General features: G+C 35.7%; 1 long non-coding RNA gene across 2 annotated transcripts in view; it reads left to right on the top strand.

Annotated features, from left to right (window-relative positions):
* The window catches only part of LOC128072716 (uncharacterized), a 159534-nt gene that overhangs the window by 135897 nt on the left and 8187 nt on the right, over positions 1-15450 (top strand). For both annotated transcript variants that reach the window (XR_008202418.1, XR_008202419.1), the window contains exon 3: positions 8666-8812. This is a non-coding gene — a long non-coding RNA (uncharacterized LOC128072716). The remainder of the gene's footprint in view (positions 1-8665; positions 8813-15450) is intronic.

The raw sequence follows: 15450 nt of genomic DNA, 5'->3' as shown, positions 1-15450 counted from the left end.
GCCCCAGAATTAGCCAACTTTGTCACAAATGTTCTCTCTGAGCAAAAAGGTAGCAATTAAATTTGAAAAGTAATCTTATCTATACAGTCCACTTAATCCCCATTATAGATAGAGCCAGAGGCTCTGCTTGGGCCTGTGATTACCTAATGGGTGTGAAATGGTGAGCCTAAAATCAATATAAAAATGTTCTTAATAGTTCCAAACACTGTAACTTAGTATTGTGAATGGTATTGTCCTGGGACATTACTTTCTCCCAGAGGGCACTGAATGTAATAGCGTTGAATGGAGATGGGAGCATTGACTACAACAGCTTTTCAATGAGCGTACATTTACAGGACCCATCAGGCTTGTTTGCTTTCTCCTTGGTCCAAGTGGCGGAGGTGACTTTCCCCTGGAGCTCCATGCCCCTCTGCAATTAAACACTTGCTATGTCTTCGGCACCCGCAAGGCAATCTATCTTTTCTGTACAATGTGGCACCTTAATTTTGCAGCTGTTAATACTGCATTAAGTCATATTTTCTGCAGATACTCATTTTTAACATACTCTATTATGAGTCACTTTGCTCAGTATTTTACATCTCAACAGTAGCTATCTATTTATAGTTGAATTCCCTGAAGGCATTAACTATTTCTAAAGACCTTTTTCACTCTTAGACCACTTGTGCATTTTACAGAAATACATTTTTCTTTGTATTTCTATTTTGTATAGAGTTCCATGCTAGCATACAAAACAACCAAGTTACTAAAAACCATTCATTCTGATGAATACTTCTGCAAATTGAAAACCACAGTGATACAAAATTTTTTACTTTACTCTTTCCTTTATCTTGTCATGTTCTTTTAGGTGCAAATTCATAAAACCCTCCAAGCTACTCAGAAGATAGCCCTTACCTTTTCTTCTACCTTTATTAACTCTTGCATGTTAGGAGCTCTTGCTTCAGAACTAATATTCACTGTCATCATTAGGAGACAACTGTAGCCTGACAGGAATATTTATCTAAAGGTGTGCTAGCAGGTGAAATATAAATTGACTGACTCAGGCTTTGTCACCCTCAGCTTGACCCTTATTTTATCAATCCACATGAGAACATATATTAGATAGGAGTATGTATTAAGAGTAATAAATTATCTGAATAGTCTTTAATAGATATAGCTGTCTTCAGGGGGCTGGGTGAATGTGAATGGTAGAAATCAGAGAAGCTATATATATGGAATATAAGTAAATCAGTCTTTGAAGTGATGTTTGTTATTATAAAATACATTCCACAATCAAGCAAAAACCTAGGAAAACCAATCAGCAGCTATCTATGATCTCAGAGAGTTAATCAAATTAGTCTTGTTTAAGAATGTAACAACATCTGCCCCAGGATACATCCTTTAATTCCTAAACCACAAAGGCAGATGTATTCTTCTGGATTGATGACAGAAAATACATCTACAAGAAAACAAACTTCTGTCTTGCTATTCTAAGAGTCAGTGCAGGGAGAAAAAAATAAAATGAGGGGAAATTAGCTTTTGTTTTCCTAATGCCCTAAATATTTTCCTGTGAAATACATTCTAAAACCAATTCTACAACAATCTTAAAGTAGAAAAGTTTTATATAAGTTAATGCATGTCTATGACAAAAAAAAAAGAGAAAGGTTTGAACATATTTACAAAAAATGGAAGGGGCATTGTGCCAGGTTGTAAAATAAATAAATCATTCTGAATTCACACTGTTCCAATGTGCATTCACTTGATTTTAAGTATCTAAGTTTGTTTTAGAAGGTGCTGCCCATAAATGACTGCAGCTCCTAAGGTTCACTGTTGCCCGATAGACATGATGTTAGCAGAGGTAGATCAATGACAAGGGAATAGGAGAGGGATGTAATTAATAAGTGTGCCTGCTGGTAGGCAGGAGAAATGGGAATGTGAATGCAAGCTGGAGATTTCAACTTGTTCCTTTCAATTAGGTTAGTTGTTTCTTTTCAATTGAGTTAAGAAACGCATACAATCTGTTAGAATGTCTCTGTTGAGAGTGTAATAAGATGAAGTGCAGTAATTTGATCACTTGTGGTCATCTGAACATCCCTACGATTTTCCCTTAGGCGACTCCATTGCTTTCAGTGGAAGTACTCCAGGGATGAATTAAGCCCTGTGCTTGGGGAAATAAAACAATGCCTTCTACATAGATTTGCTCAAAATGTGTTGAAAAGGGAACATCTTTAATGTTAGAAAACCAATCTCTAAAGTTTTCTTCAGAGTTAAGTTACAATGTAGTTTACTGACGTGTCATTTATACAAGTCATTGACTTCATTTTTGAATACCATAAAGAGAAAGAACTGAAAAAAGTGTTTTCTCAAATAAACATAGTACATTTTTTTTTAATTCTGACATTATTGTATAATGCTTTTCCTAGATAGTAAGGCATTTCATTTCACTTATTAAAGGAACAACATGTCACATAATGTAGAAGGTTTGGTTTTCTTTTCAGGTTGACATCACTATTTTAGATTAAAGAAAAAATCATGTCTTATTAGGATATGCACATTTAGATTTTCTTGTATTTGAATTAAATAACATAGCATTTTATAAATAATCAATTGAAATAAGTTCAGATTTTGATGCTTCTTATTGAGAGAAAGTGGCAGTGTGAGAAATAAAATTGAGATTCTAGGTGTGAAATCTAGATGCCTTTAGTGAAGAACATAAATACTGCATTAGCAGGCTCCCTGAAGCCAAAATGGACAAAACAGCACTGCTTGCATTTAAACAATTAAATTAACTGCATTATTGTTGTCTCTCAGAAACAGTGTTTCATTTTAAAATTGAAGAATTTGAGAAAATGTGGGTTCTCCTGCAACATTTGGGCTGTTCAAGAAGCGACTAGAGAAATTGGCCACTGTCGTTCTGTTGGCACAGGGAATTAATGCAAATTCAGCTTTGAATATGAAGAATTTGACTTCGGAAATTAAATCTCAGAGTAGCAAATTGCTTTGAAAAATGACCTATTTGCTGTAATAAATAAGATAATCTTTTTCTTCTACTGAAAAAGCATAGATGATACCACTGTTGTTTTCATCTAAATGACTTCTAGACGTTGAAGAGCCCACAGGATTCCTATTTTAACTACTGTTTTGTTTCTTGCTGCTCATACTGCTGGTTTTGAAATCTGTAGAAAGCTACGCAAAACTAAAACTAATAATCTGCTATGGAGAAGAGGGGAGGGCATTGGTCTGTTACTTTTTCAAGTTTTAGTCTTGAGTCAGGCTGCCCTTATGGTGCTCCCTGGTCAGATATCATGTCATTTCACTAATGGCAATTTCACAGAAGCAGAATTGGAATATATGGGCTGCAGGCACTGGGGAGATCTCATTATGGCCTTTCAGTATTTGAAAGAAGCGTATAAACAGGAGAAAGAACGGCTGTTTACAACAGTAGGTAGTGATAGGACAAGGATGAACGGTTTTGAATTGAAACAGGGGAAGTTTAGGTTAGATATTAGGAGGAAGTTTTTCACTCAGAGGGTGGTGACACACTGGAACAGGTTGCCCAAGGAGTTTGTGGATGCCCTATCCTTGGAGGAATTTGAACACCAGGCTGGATGTGACTCTGGGCAGCCTGGTCTGGTGGTTGGTGACCCTGCACGTGGCAGGGGGGTTGAAACTAGATGGTCATTGTGATCCTTTTCAACCCAGGCCATTCTATGATTTTATGATATGATTCTTTGAAGTTCGTATATTGTAAGAGTACACACAGTTTAAACAATATCTTCAGAAATTGCATGCTTTTTCAACTGCTGACGATGTTTTCTTACACCAGTCTCTTGCTTACATAGATTTGATTAATGTTTTCATGCTGGACAAAACTAATAATTATTAAAATTATTGTGGTATTTTGATAAAGATTTTTTTTTGTCTGCAAAGCATTTGCATAGACAAGACCAGTTCTGAAAATGGAGAAGCTGCTCTAAGTTGCATACTATCAAACTGAGAAATGAGACTGCTGGAGGAATAGAGCAATGCTGGGTATGAAGTTGTAAAAGCAAGAACAGCAGTGCTGTAGGATATACATTCACTAGCAGCAGCATTAGAGGTTGGAGGCCACTAGAAGAAATTACAAAATGATAGGCTTGGAGTTAAAAACATCCACTCTGAGGTTTTCTGAGTAGTTTTCCATATAACTTTAAACCTAAATCCTTTTAAAAAATGGTGACAACTTAATTGTTTATGCTTTAGTATTTAGCTTGTTCTATTCTATCACATGAAGATTGAGATAAGCAAAAGTCTCTTCAGACTTGTGAAATACTACTTCATTAAAAAACATGTTGGTATGTACAAATGATATTAAGTTTCTCATAGGTAATAGTCAGTGAGAGGGAACATCTCAAGATATATTTACATTGAAACTGTAAGACTCTAATTGTATGCGTGAGGCTTTAATTAAAGAAAGAGCAGAACTGTCAGAAAATGTCCTGAGAGGAGAGTAGCGAAGTAGTAGCATGATCAGGTGAGCTGTATCTTTCAGGCATCTCTATAAAATGCTTCAGGGATAGATGTACGAGCAATCAATGCAGCATTTTCAGGTAGCTGCTTTTGGAATGTGCTCCATTTCATCTAACCTAGCAGATGAAACTTTTGAGGTGGAAATAGTGAGAAAATTTACATTCTCCTGAGAGAATAAACGTTTACGTTGGGAAATATAGCATTAATACTTCATAGACTGAATTCAGTCTATTTGATGTCCAAAGCACTGACTGGTGGAAATTTAGTGAGTTGTTGGACTGTGGCTAAACAATTCCAATTATTCAATTCCTATCCTAACAAACAGTCTTGCTAAAAATCTGCTCTTTCAAATAGCCTGTGAAGGTAATGCAAGTGACTGAAGCAATAGCCTTACTGTTCCAGGAAAGTGTTAATGAGCCTTATAAAAATTTAGCGAACAGCGCTTGATAGAAAAGACAATGTAAATTCTGGTTTCATAAAACTTTTTAAAAATAATTCATAGAATAAAACAAGAGTTAAGGCCTCTTCATGGCTGTAAGACAAAGTCAAATAGCACTATATCAACATAAAGAATATTGATTGTTTACCAAGTGATTAACCAGAATCAGGTTATAAAAATGGAGGTCAGTGTACGGCTTGCCAATCAATGTTACTAGCAGTGCAATAGTTTTCTGTCTCAGGGATTTCTATTAACTAGGAAAGCTGTGGTTCACACAGCAGGATATACAGACTGTACTGTAAATGTAACTCCATATTTTGAAGATGACTGTAATAGGCAAAGGTGCCACAGCACATTGATGACAGGAGATTCTGACAGGAGATTCTGACAGCTGATCAACTAATTTCACTCAGAATTTAGTTATTATAAGTCCTTCTAAGCTGTGTTACTGTGACAAGGATATACATTTTGGAATGCGTTGAAGACGAAAAACTGGAAACTCTTTTTATGCACTTGGTAGTGCATAGAAAATAATTCGTTTTTATTCTGAAAAGACACCTGAAGTGCACTGCATCTCAGGTAATTTTAAAATGCTTCCCAAGGAGACTCCACCAGACAAGCCAATTGTATAGACTAAGACAACAAATACGCAACAACCATCCATAACACAGTAGCTGCAAAGTGATAAGGCAACACCATTACTCTGCAAAATTCACTACACTATATTTTTTGCTTTTAGAGTCTTACTGTTTTCTTTACAAAGCTCCATGTATTTAATTGGTATGTTTATGAGCAGCAACATCTTTGGCATTTCCTTATGTGGTTGCTGAACAAATATTTAATTCTGGTGCTTCTCCCTCTTCTGTCTGCTGATGGACTGAATGCAGGATTGATGTGCTTTTATTTCCAGTTCTTGAAAAAGCCAATCTCCTCTTGCCACATCGGTGTGTTAAATACATCATAATAGAAAGGAAAAACTCCTTGTGAGAATGAGAGCATAGCAACTTGCTAGGCCTCAAGTTCTTAGTAATTCCATTCTGAGAAACTCCATATGGCTTGATAATATTCTTAAAAAATGGAAAAATACTTGGTATTTACTCCTTGATACTAACACGATAAGCAAACACCAAAAGCTTCAAAGGAAGAATATGAAATAAAGCTAACAAGAATGCTGAAGAAATATAAATTCTAAGTATTTCATTTATTCAAAGCAAGCTTTACTTTTCCTTTGAAACATCATCATTTATAATAGAATGTTTTCATGTAAAGCAGGGAAAAAAAAAAATCCTTTTTTAAACTTTTCCTCTTATTTTTCTTTATGTAGGTCTCACAGCCTAATATGCAGAAAAATATAACCACTTTGGAAAAATTTGTTTACATATTCTACTTCCTCCCAAATACTTTTCTAATCTTACTTGGATTATAATCACAATGGGAATTAACCCACATATCTCTTAACTGTCTGCAGTAAAGTGTTCAAAACTGGTCTGGTTGACCTGCATGTAGTGAAAATGCTTCAGTTAGCAAGCTAGAGGAAATTCTGTGGGTTGTGAGAAATATTTTTTCAAGACAAGTTAACTCCTGTAAGATTCAAAGGGAGAAAAGTAACTGAGATATGCAGGGATCCAGAAGATCTAAGCTTTGGCTCACATACCGGCTTACAAAAATAAAAATTTTTTGTGAATTGAAGTTTAATGAGTTAGAAATTTAACTACTGATTTTCTTGCTGGAAAACTTAGAAGCTTAAATCCTCCTTATCTGAAAAGAAAATTAGGAAGTGAGTTTTACAGAAGATGGTACTTGCATATCTAAGCTGCTTTATATTTGTGTAATGTCTACGTGCGTAAAATTTACTTTAAAGTAAATTTCTTGTCTAGGCATGACACTAGAAAAGAGGTGCAAGGATGGTAACTTGGAATGTTTGAGAGCTAGACAGTATTTAATGGATTTTAAGACACAGTATGTGTCTTAAATATAGGCTTCATTAAAATTTATTCAAATCTGTGCTCTCACAAAACAGATAATAAATTGTGAGCATCTGGATGTTTATTTAGAAGCGGTTTTGTTGCTATCATGCGTGAAAACCTATGAGGAAAAAAAGTGTGCAGGCACATACACCTTGCATTTCAATAGTCAGTGCTCTTGGCTGTAAAGGTAGAGACAATGAAATACTATGATTTCATATGAAGGCTTGACATCATTTTAAGTGAACATACCTGTTCAGGAGTTTGGGAATGTGAGAAAGAAGGAAAACTGACCGAAGCTCGGAAGGCGTCACCATATAGCCATGGTGAAAGACAAGGTTAAGAAAGCTATACTCACTGGTATTCAAAGCAGCTGTTTGTCTTTTGCCTTTCAGAGCTCACTAGCTTCACAGTATCTGGGGTAGTGACAATATAGACTGTCCTACTATAAACTAACTAAATGTAAGGACATTTTTCACTGCGTATGTTTTGCTAGTGCAAGTTGTCTCAGTCAACTGTGTACAGTTTATTTCAGAAGTTTGACAAGTTGATAGGTCTAAATGCAGTGAAACATGACAAAAGTGCTTCATTTCATGAGGCATCAAATGGAGCAGTGAAACTTTTTTTTTTTTCAAACCATTAACCAAACAATCTCACTTAAGTTAGCAGAAAACTTCAATTTATTTGGTTCTTTTCTTTTTTTTTTTTTTTTTTCTTTTTGGTACAAAAAAACCACAGCTGTATGTATTGTCATAACAAACAAATCCTTTGGTTAGTGGTTTTTAAATAGAGTGGGAATTCCTGGGACTTGTGCTGTTATCTGAACAGGAAGCCTGTGGCCTGTTGCAAGTGCTAGAAGTAGTGGTGACGCTGTTTACTGAGTTATGAGGTTATGAGGTTATCCAAGGGTGGAAGTTAAAAGTTTTGCTTGACGTCTGGGGCCTCAAAATGTTGGCTTTGCTTGTAAGTCAACCCTTTGTAGAATAACACAGTTCTCACTTTCACAGAGGAAAAGAGGCGGCTCTTTCCACAGTCAGTTTGGAAAATGAATAAAGATTAATACTCTAGACTGTCCAAACCTTCACGCAAGGCTTGAGGAAATCTTAGTCAGTGCAGTTAGAGCTTTTTAAATTGTAAATCTGCTTGGAAAGATTCTTGGGAGAGTCTAATAGAGGTGAGGAAAGAGTCCAGACTTTTGAAAATGATACAATGTGACCAATAAATGAAGGATAATAAATCCTTAGAACTTTAATTCAAAATGTGAAGTTTTACTTTGAATCCTTTCAGTGGCCTTTAGTGTAATAATTTCATTTATTTTGCATTTCTGGTTTTTATTTTAATTACAGTTGGGGTTTTTTAGGTGTGTTTTGTAACTACTCATGTCTTGGAAAGACTCAGAAATAAAACACGAAGTTTGGTTGATTAATTTTAGAAAATAGAAGATGAGAAATTCTTCTCTGATCTACTTTGTCATAAGTACATTTTAATGGATATGTCTGAGATACAGTAGTTCAGTTGGATGAGACCTTAAAAGATCATCTAGTCCTACTGCATGATGAGCATTTAAGGGCTACCCATAGCTTACACACACATACAAAATATATACACATATATATTCCTAATGCTCAATCTGAAACTCCCCTTGTGCAGCTTTATGCCATTCCTGTGAATCCTGCCATTGTTTCCGAGGGAGCAGAGCATGGCGTCTTTCTTTGCTTCTCCTCCTGAGGACATTGCAGAGCATAATGAAGTCACCTCTTGGTCTCCTTCCCTCCAGGCTGGATAAACCCAAGTGTCCTCAGCCTCTCCTCAGAGGAAGTACCCTCTCGCCCTTTTATCCGCTTTGTTGCCTACCTCTGCACACTTTCAAGGACCCAAACATCATTTTAAATTGTGGATTCCAGAACTGCATGTAGTTTTCAAGGTAAGGCTGCACCAAGACAGTGTTTTATTCATCCCGAGTAATTTGTACTGAGATTGCACTGTGTGTTTCACTAGTAACATTTTACTCTGGTTTAAGGAATAGATTTACTGAGGGGGAGGGATTATACAGTCTCTCTTGTCCTCCCACATGTGAGATGGATATATTCCCCATCACAAAATACAGCTGCACGCCTCTGCAGTTTTCCTTTTCCTTAGCCTTTGTACCTTTGACATTGTGGCTACATCTGTCTATAGACTGCAATCTCAAAGTACTATTAATAACTTCTTGCTGAATGATAGTTTTTAAAATCAGCATAGTCTATCTGTATTCCGACAACAGTCAAAGAATGGTCTTGGAGTTCTTTGGGAGAACTATTGCTGTCAGCTTCAGTGCTGGTGGTAAGGTCACCAAGGAGGTGATCTTAAATGACAATGTCGTGAACTTGCCAACTGATTCTTGCCAGCTTGCTGGGACTGTGGCCAAACCCTTCAATGTGATGGACAGGACAAGTACAGATGAAGCCTTTGCCTTGTTTGTAGCTAGAGAATAGCCATGATGAATAGAAATTACTTTAGAATTAGAAATATAGAAATTACTATAGAAAACTTATAAAAAAAAAAAATTGTAGCTTTATAGTACATCCAGAACTCCATTTTACTGAAGTAATTCATTAGGAAAAATTATGAACATACTCAGGAGATTTATTTACAGAATTTCAAATTTAATACAATGCTGAGATTCGAGCTACCCTCTCTTACTCTGGGCTTGTAATTTTCATTTATACTAAGGAGCTGTGTCTGTGCATGAATTGAAAATGCTTGTATTCCTAAACACTTATCTGCTGTATTCAGAAGTGTTCTTCTCTTTATGAATGATTTAATATTGAGATTATTCAAAATTACATGTGGCTTGATTTTAGCAAATAATGCCTATAATTATTTGATCATTATTTAGAAAACAAAAGTTAGAAAAAGTTGAATAAATAAATGACAGTCTTTTATACATGTAGGATCCTTGTTATCTTCCTTCTTACCTTGCAGTGTTTTGTTTCCTTATGTTGTGGAAGTCAGCTTACCTCTACGGTGTTTCTATTCTTACAGGAATTAACATTTTAGGGATTATTTATTATTTTTCTATACTGAGAAGCCATAAGACATTACACATCTGAAAGGATATAGAGGTCTCTTGTCCAAGTCATTGCTCAAAGAAAGGCGGTTATGAGCGCAGGCTACTTTATTTGCGTCTTTATCCAGATAGATTCAAAAAGCCTCCAAAGATGGAGACTGCAACTGTATACGTGAATATTCTAGTGACAGTAATTTCATCATGATAAATTCATACTCTGATACCTACAGGCTCCCCGGAAAAGTGCATCTCACAGGCTCTATCTTAAAGGTTCTTGACTGCTCTGAGGCAAGTTGGTGTGCAAGTGTTTAGAATTTACGTCTGTCAGTATTTCCCAGGTGTTACAGGTTATCTGTGTGAAATACTGGCTACTTTGCTTGGCTGTACTGAAATTAGAGGAATTAGACATCTTTATGCCCATTAAAGATCAGGTCAATTAGCATATGATAATACTTTTAGGTGAAGTACATGTAATATACGAAAGAGCTAAGCGATTGAATTGATTGGGTTTGGCACTTAAAAGCCAGGAGGAAGAAATGACTTTCTGATGTGCTTGATAAGGGCATATGGGGCATATTATACTTGACAAGAAAATGTCAGTAATATAATTAACAAATCAGATCTCACACATAAGATATTTATAAAATAAATTCACATTAATTCTTTTAATATTAAAAATGAGTCCAGTAATGATTACAAGCTCTGTCAGTAACTAATACAGCAACTATATAAGCTGTCTTTATATGTTTTATTCCTGCCAGAAGCAGCCTTGGTAGAAATATTTACATTTTTCAAAAGACAGCATTAAGTTCCTACTTTTGTGGGAACTTTATGGTAGCTTTTGTTCCCAGTGAATTGAGGAGCAGCAGAAATTATTACTTGCTCATTTCTAGAAAGTAAATGCCTGATTACATAGCAAAAATTGTAAGCTCTCATTTGGGTAAGTTCCAAAGCTAAATGTTTCAGTACTGGGTGTGCAAATCTTAGTCTATATATCTTCATTCTCATATTGCTTAATTTGATAGAGAAATAGATGAAACATCTGCCCTATATACAGTAAAGGAGTTCATGACTATTTGTTTTATAGGAAACTAAAAAAATCCTAGTAACAAAGAATGTTATTTATTTGGAAATAATAAAGATGAAAAAGGTCTCTTTGAGCCTCACTGGAAAGATACAGAGCAGCAATATAACATTCTAACTGTATTATCAGTACTAGACTTTATAGTGCATTGTTAGACTGGTCCTTGAAGTAAGCATGGATTTTCCAAATCTCTTTTTACTTTGAATTTTTGTAAGCATAACATTTAGCTCTTACATATTCATAAAGGAAACTGTGGTCGTCCTGAAAGTAAATAAAATTATGAAAAAAAAAATTTACAAGGAGAAGAAAGCAGGAAGGTAATCACTGTTATCTGAAACACATACTCTATGTTTCTCAGCAAATGTATTACTGAATAGAGTGGTCAGACATTAGCATTTTTAATGTCTCCTAACAGCATATGACAAATGTGTCATGAATAATTAGATAATGCTAACTACCGAACAGTGCTTAATTCACTTACCTGCTGGTACATTTGCCCTTTCTATCTGACAGCTCAAGCTGAATAAATGCTATCTTTGGGCTCTGAACCACCAGCTGCACAGGGCAGCAAGGTCAGTTTCTCATATCACACAGTGAAAGCTTTTAATGCTGAATAGCAATGCAGCCCTCGAGTCTACTGTTTGAATGGAACTGCTTAGTGTTGTGAACTGGTACAGGACTTTGCACACTGAATAGATGGTATACTTAAAATCATGATTTCAATATTGGTGACCACATGAATTAATATCAACGAAAAGTTCACAGGAAACGAGTTTCTTGAAATAGACATCTGTGTATATATGTATGTCAAGAATGTTTTTCTCATATGTTAAATCAAACAATGGCCAAGTCCTCACCTAATGAAAACTTTAAAACAAAAAATCTCTGCTATTTTCTGCTACCTATAGACTAATGATTTGGAAGTTGACTTTATGGTTCGATTTGAACTTCAGATCATTAATCATAGAATCATAGAATCACCAAGGTTGGAAAAGACCTCCAAAATCATCTAGTCCAACCATCCACCTACCACCAATACTTCCCCACTAAACAATGTCCCTCAGTACATCTAAATGTTTCTTGAACACCTCCAGGGATGGTGACTCAATCACCTCCCTGGACAGCCTGTTCCAGAACCCAATCACTCAGAGAAGAAATACTTCCTAATATCCAACTTAAGCTTCACCTGGCACAATTTGGGCCATTCCCTCTCATCCTATTGCTGTTACCTGGGAGAAAAGACCAATCTCCATCTCAGTAAAACTTCCTTTCAAGAAGTTGTAGAAATCTTTAAGGTCTCCTCTGAGCCTCCTCTTCTTCAGACTGAACAACCCCAGTTCCCTCACTCTTTCGTTTAAGACTTGTGTTCTGGACTCCTCACCAGCTAAGTTGCTCTTCTCTGGTCATGCTTCAGGGCCTCCATGTCCTTCTTGTAGTGAGGGGCCCAAAACTGAACAAGGTACTCACTGTGATGCCTCATCAGAGCTGAATACAGAGCTATATTAAAGCCCACAGACTCCTTTAAAAATGTTGATGGACCTGTAGTGGGTGTGTCTGTATTTTTAGGGATTTCACTGCATTTGTTTTAATTTGTAAGTTGGATTTACAATGTTATGCTGGCTAATTATTCACACACTTTTAAGCTGTTTTATTGGCTAGAGCCAACAAAATCAAATTTACAATTGCAAGAAAATTGATTACATTAGCAACCTTTGCCAATGTTATCAACAATTAACATTTTAACAGAAAATGGTATTGCGGGAAGGGCCAAGACCCTACTCCAAATTCCACTCAAATCAATGGAAGCTTTCACACTGACTGCAGTGTACCTAAAGGTCCTACTCTAAAGCTCAAGTTTTCATACTGGAAGGCTGCTCAGTGCCTATGATTGACCACTGAACAAATGAAACTGGAAAGAAACTTTATCTTCTAATGGGCAATAATATTTTAAGTATTAGGAGGTGGAAACATTTTGCTCTAAAGAGAATAAAGATGAGAGAAAAAGATTTTTATACAAATAGGTAAATTTGATGGTATTAAAAAAAAAACCAAAAAACAGCATCTAAGTATTACTGCTATCTGGATCACCCATGCTTAAGCAGAAAACCAATTAACATCACTTTTATCTATTTTTACCCTAGCTTTCTTAAAACAACTCCTTTTTTTTCTTGTAATGTCAACTCTTAAGCATTGGAGAAAAAGATGCATGGAGAGCAACATTACCAACATGAACAAATAGCAGTTGGACAAGAAAAGGAACAATTAAATTTTTCTATGATTCCATTTGTTTGCCATAATCAAAGGGAAAAAATGGGGAAAAAGCAGCTAGAGAGAAAGAAATGAAAATACTAATGAGATTGTAGATGCTTTTGACAGCAGAATGTTACAATGAATAGCGCAAACAAGACTGAATGGAAATGAAGGCTGATAAATCAGGAAAAAAGGAGAGAAATTAGATATCAGAGTCTTCCTCATAAAGATGGCGATAGAGGTTTTATGATGTCTTTTCACATTTTCCAAATTTGTGAGAAAGTATTTCATAATCATTCTTGAAGTTAAAGTCTAACTTAAAGCTCAGTGAAGCTGATCCAGTTTTAGGTCATTTTTCTTTTATAAAGCTGAATGTTAAATTCTGCCCTTCTCAGCTTGTACTATCTACGTCTGTTCATTGCTTATAAGTAAAAATGCTTTGTGTATCTGCTTGAAAGATGCATTTTGAAGATGAGATGGGAGATTTTGCACCTAAACTGAGCAAGAGGGAATTTGGGAATTTAAGAATCTCTGAAATGTGCTTCTCTGCTGTGCTTTTTGCTATTGAGATCCAGTACAGTTGTTTCTCTTTGTGGGAGGAGGTGCATAATTAAAGAAAATGCAGTGTCTTTGGTGAAATGGATGCTGATGTGTCGTGGGAGGAGGTGATTGTTGGGGAGGAATGAACAATGTGTTGCATTTAGTTCTTTTGGTCACACTGGTGTCTTTTTGTTGGGAGACAAATGGTAGAAAATGGTGAGTTTAGAGAAGTTCAGGAAGATGCATCAACATCAGGTTCAGCATTCCAGGAAGGAGAGAGAAACATATTTGTGTAAAAGACTACTAAATCAGAAAAAAATAATGATCTGTAGGTAATGGTGGATACCTGGGCATTTATGCTGATGGTTTTATACTCTCTCTCTCTCTCTCTATATATATATGCATATATGTATATTGTATAAATATATATGATAATATATATACAATATATGTCGCATAAAACTATATGAATGTATATATATGTGTGTGTATATATATATACACGTAAGTAATTTTTGTCATTTTCTCTCTGCTCATCTTGAACCTTATTGTTGTAAAAGACAGTTCTTTATCTTCCTAATTTCATGGTGATCATATCTCAATACTTAATCCTTACTTAATACTTTTAGTGCCCAGAGCAAAAGAGCACGGTCACTATCTTGTTGCATGTGTGGACTATACCTAAAGCATTGATCACATAATCAAAGCCAGTACATACTACTGTAACACTGAGGAAATATTAGTAAGTACAGGAGGATCAGGCCCATTGTAAATCAAGTTCTGATCCAGATTGTGATTGCTCATGGTTTTCATTGTCATCATTATCTGGAACATAACTTTTAATGTATGTTCTAACCACAGTGAATGCTTCAAAATCGTACAGTCCAGTAACCATTAGATTGGGTATTAGATTGGGTAGATTGGGATTTATGTGAACCAACTATTCCTTTTTCACATAGGACCAAACTGGATGGTATGTGGGCAATCATTTCATTAAAGGTTATTAGTAGGAGTACTTCATTGGGGGGTTGGACTCGATGATCTCTGGAGGTCCCTTCCAACCCCTACAATTCTGTGATTCTGTGATTCATTTAAAGCTTAAGATCCTTTGCCTACACTACTTACAGAATATATAACTGGAAGGCAAGATTTCTTTCTTTCCAAACAACTGCTACTGCTCTTTTCTGTTCAGATATGTGCCTGCTAGTCAACTTGCTATGTTGTTTTTCATATCCCTGACTCTTTTGTAGGATTTCATTATCATTTGGATTTCCAGACTGCTCTCTATCTCTTATGATTGGCAGCAACCATGTTATTTTCTTTTCACCGTGTAGAGATATTCTTCCTTTTTTCGATAGTGCAAAATGATGAAAGAGTTTTAAGACTGTGTGATCAGTGTCATAAATATCTAAACATATTTGTTTTATTTACCAAGCAAGTACTGGGTTCTTACCAGATTTGTCTTTCATTTCTTTGTTTTCTGACACATATTGTGCTATTGTTAAAACTTCTTGGCAGTAGGAAAGAACTCATGCCTGTGGCTAAATGGAAAAGTGTTGCTGTCTTTTCACTGTATTCACAATACATTTGCTATGCTGTTCACCTTACAGCTCTTAGTATTGAGTGAAATGCACTCTTC

This window comes from Tympanuchus pallidicinctus, unplaced genomic scaffold (assembly GCF_026119805.1).
Source record: "Tympanuchus pallidicinctus isolate F22 unplaced genomic scaffold, pur_lepc_1.0 scaffold7, whole genome shotgun sequence".
Taxonomy (NCBI): Eukaryota; Metazoa; Chordata; class Aves; order Galliformes; family Phasianidae; genus Tympanuchus; species Tympanuchus pallidicinctus.
Note: the sequence above shows the minus strand (reverse complement) of the source record. Positions and strands in the feature narration are given on the sequence as shown.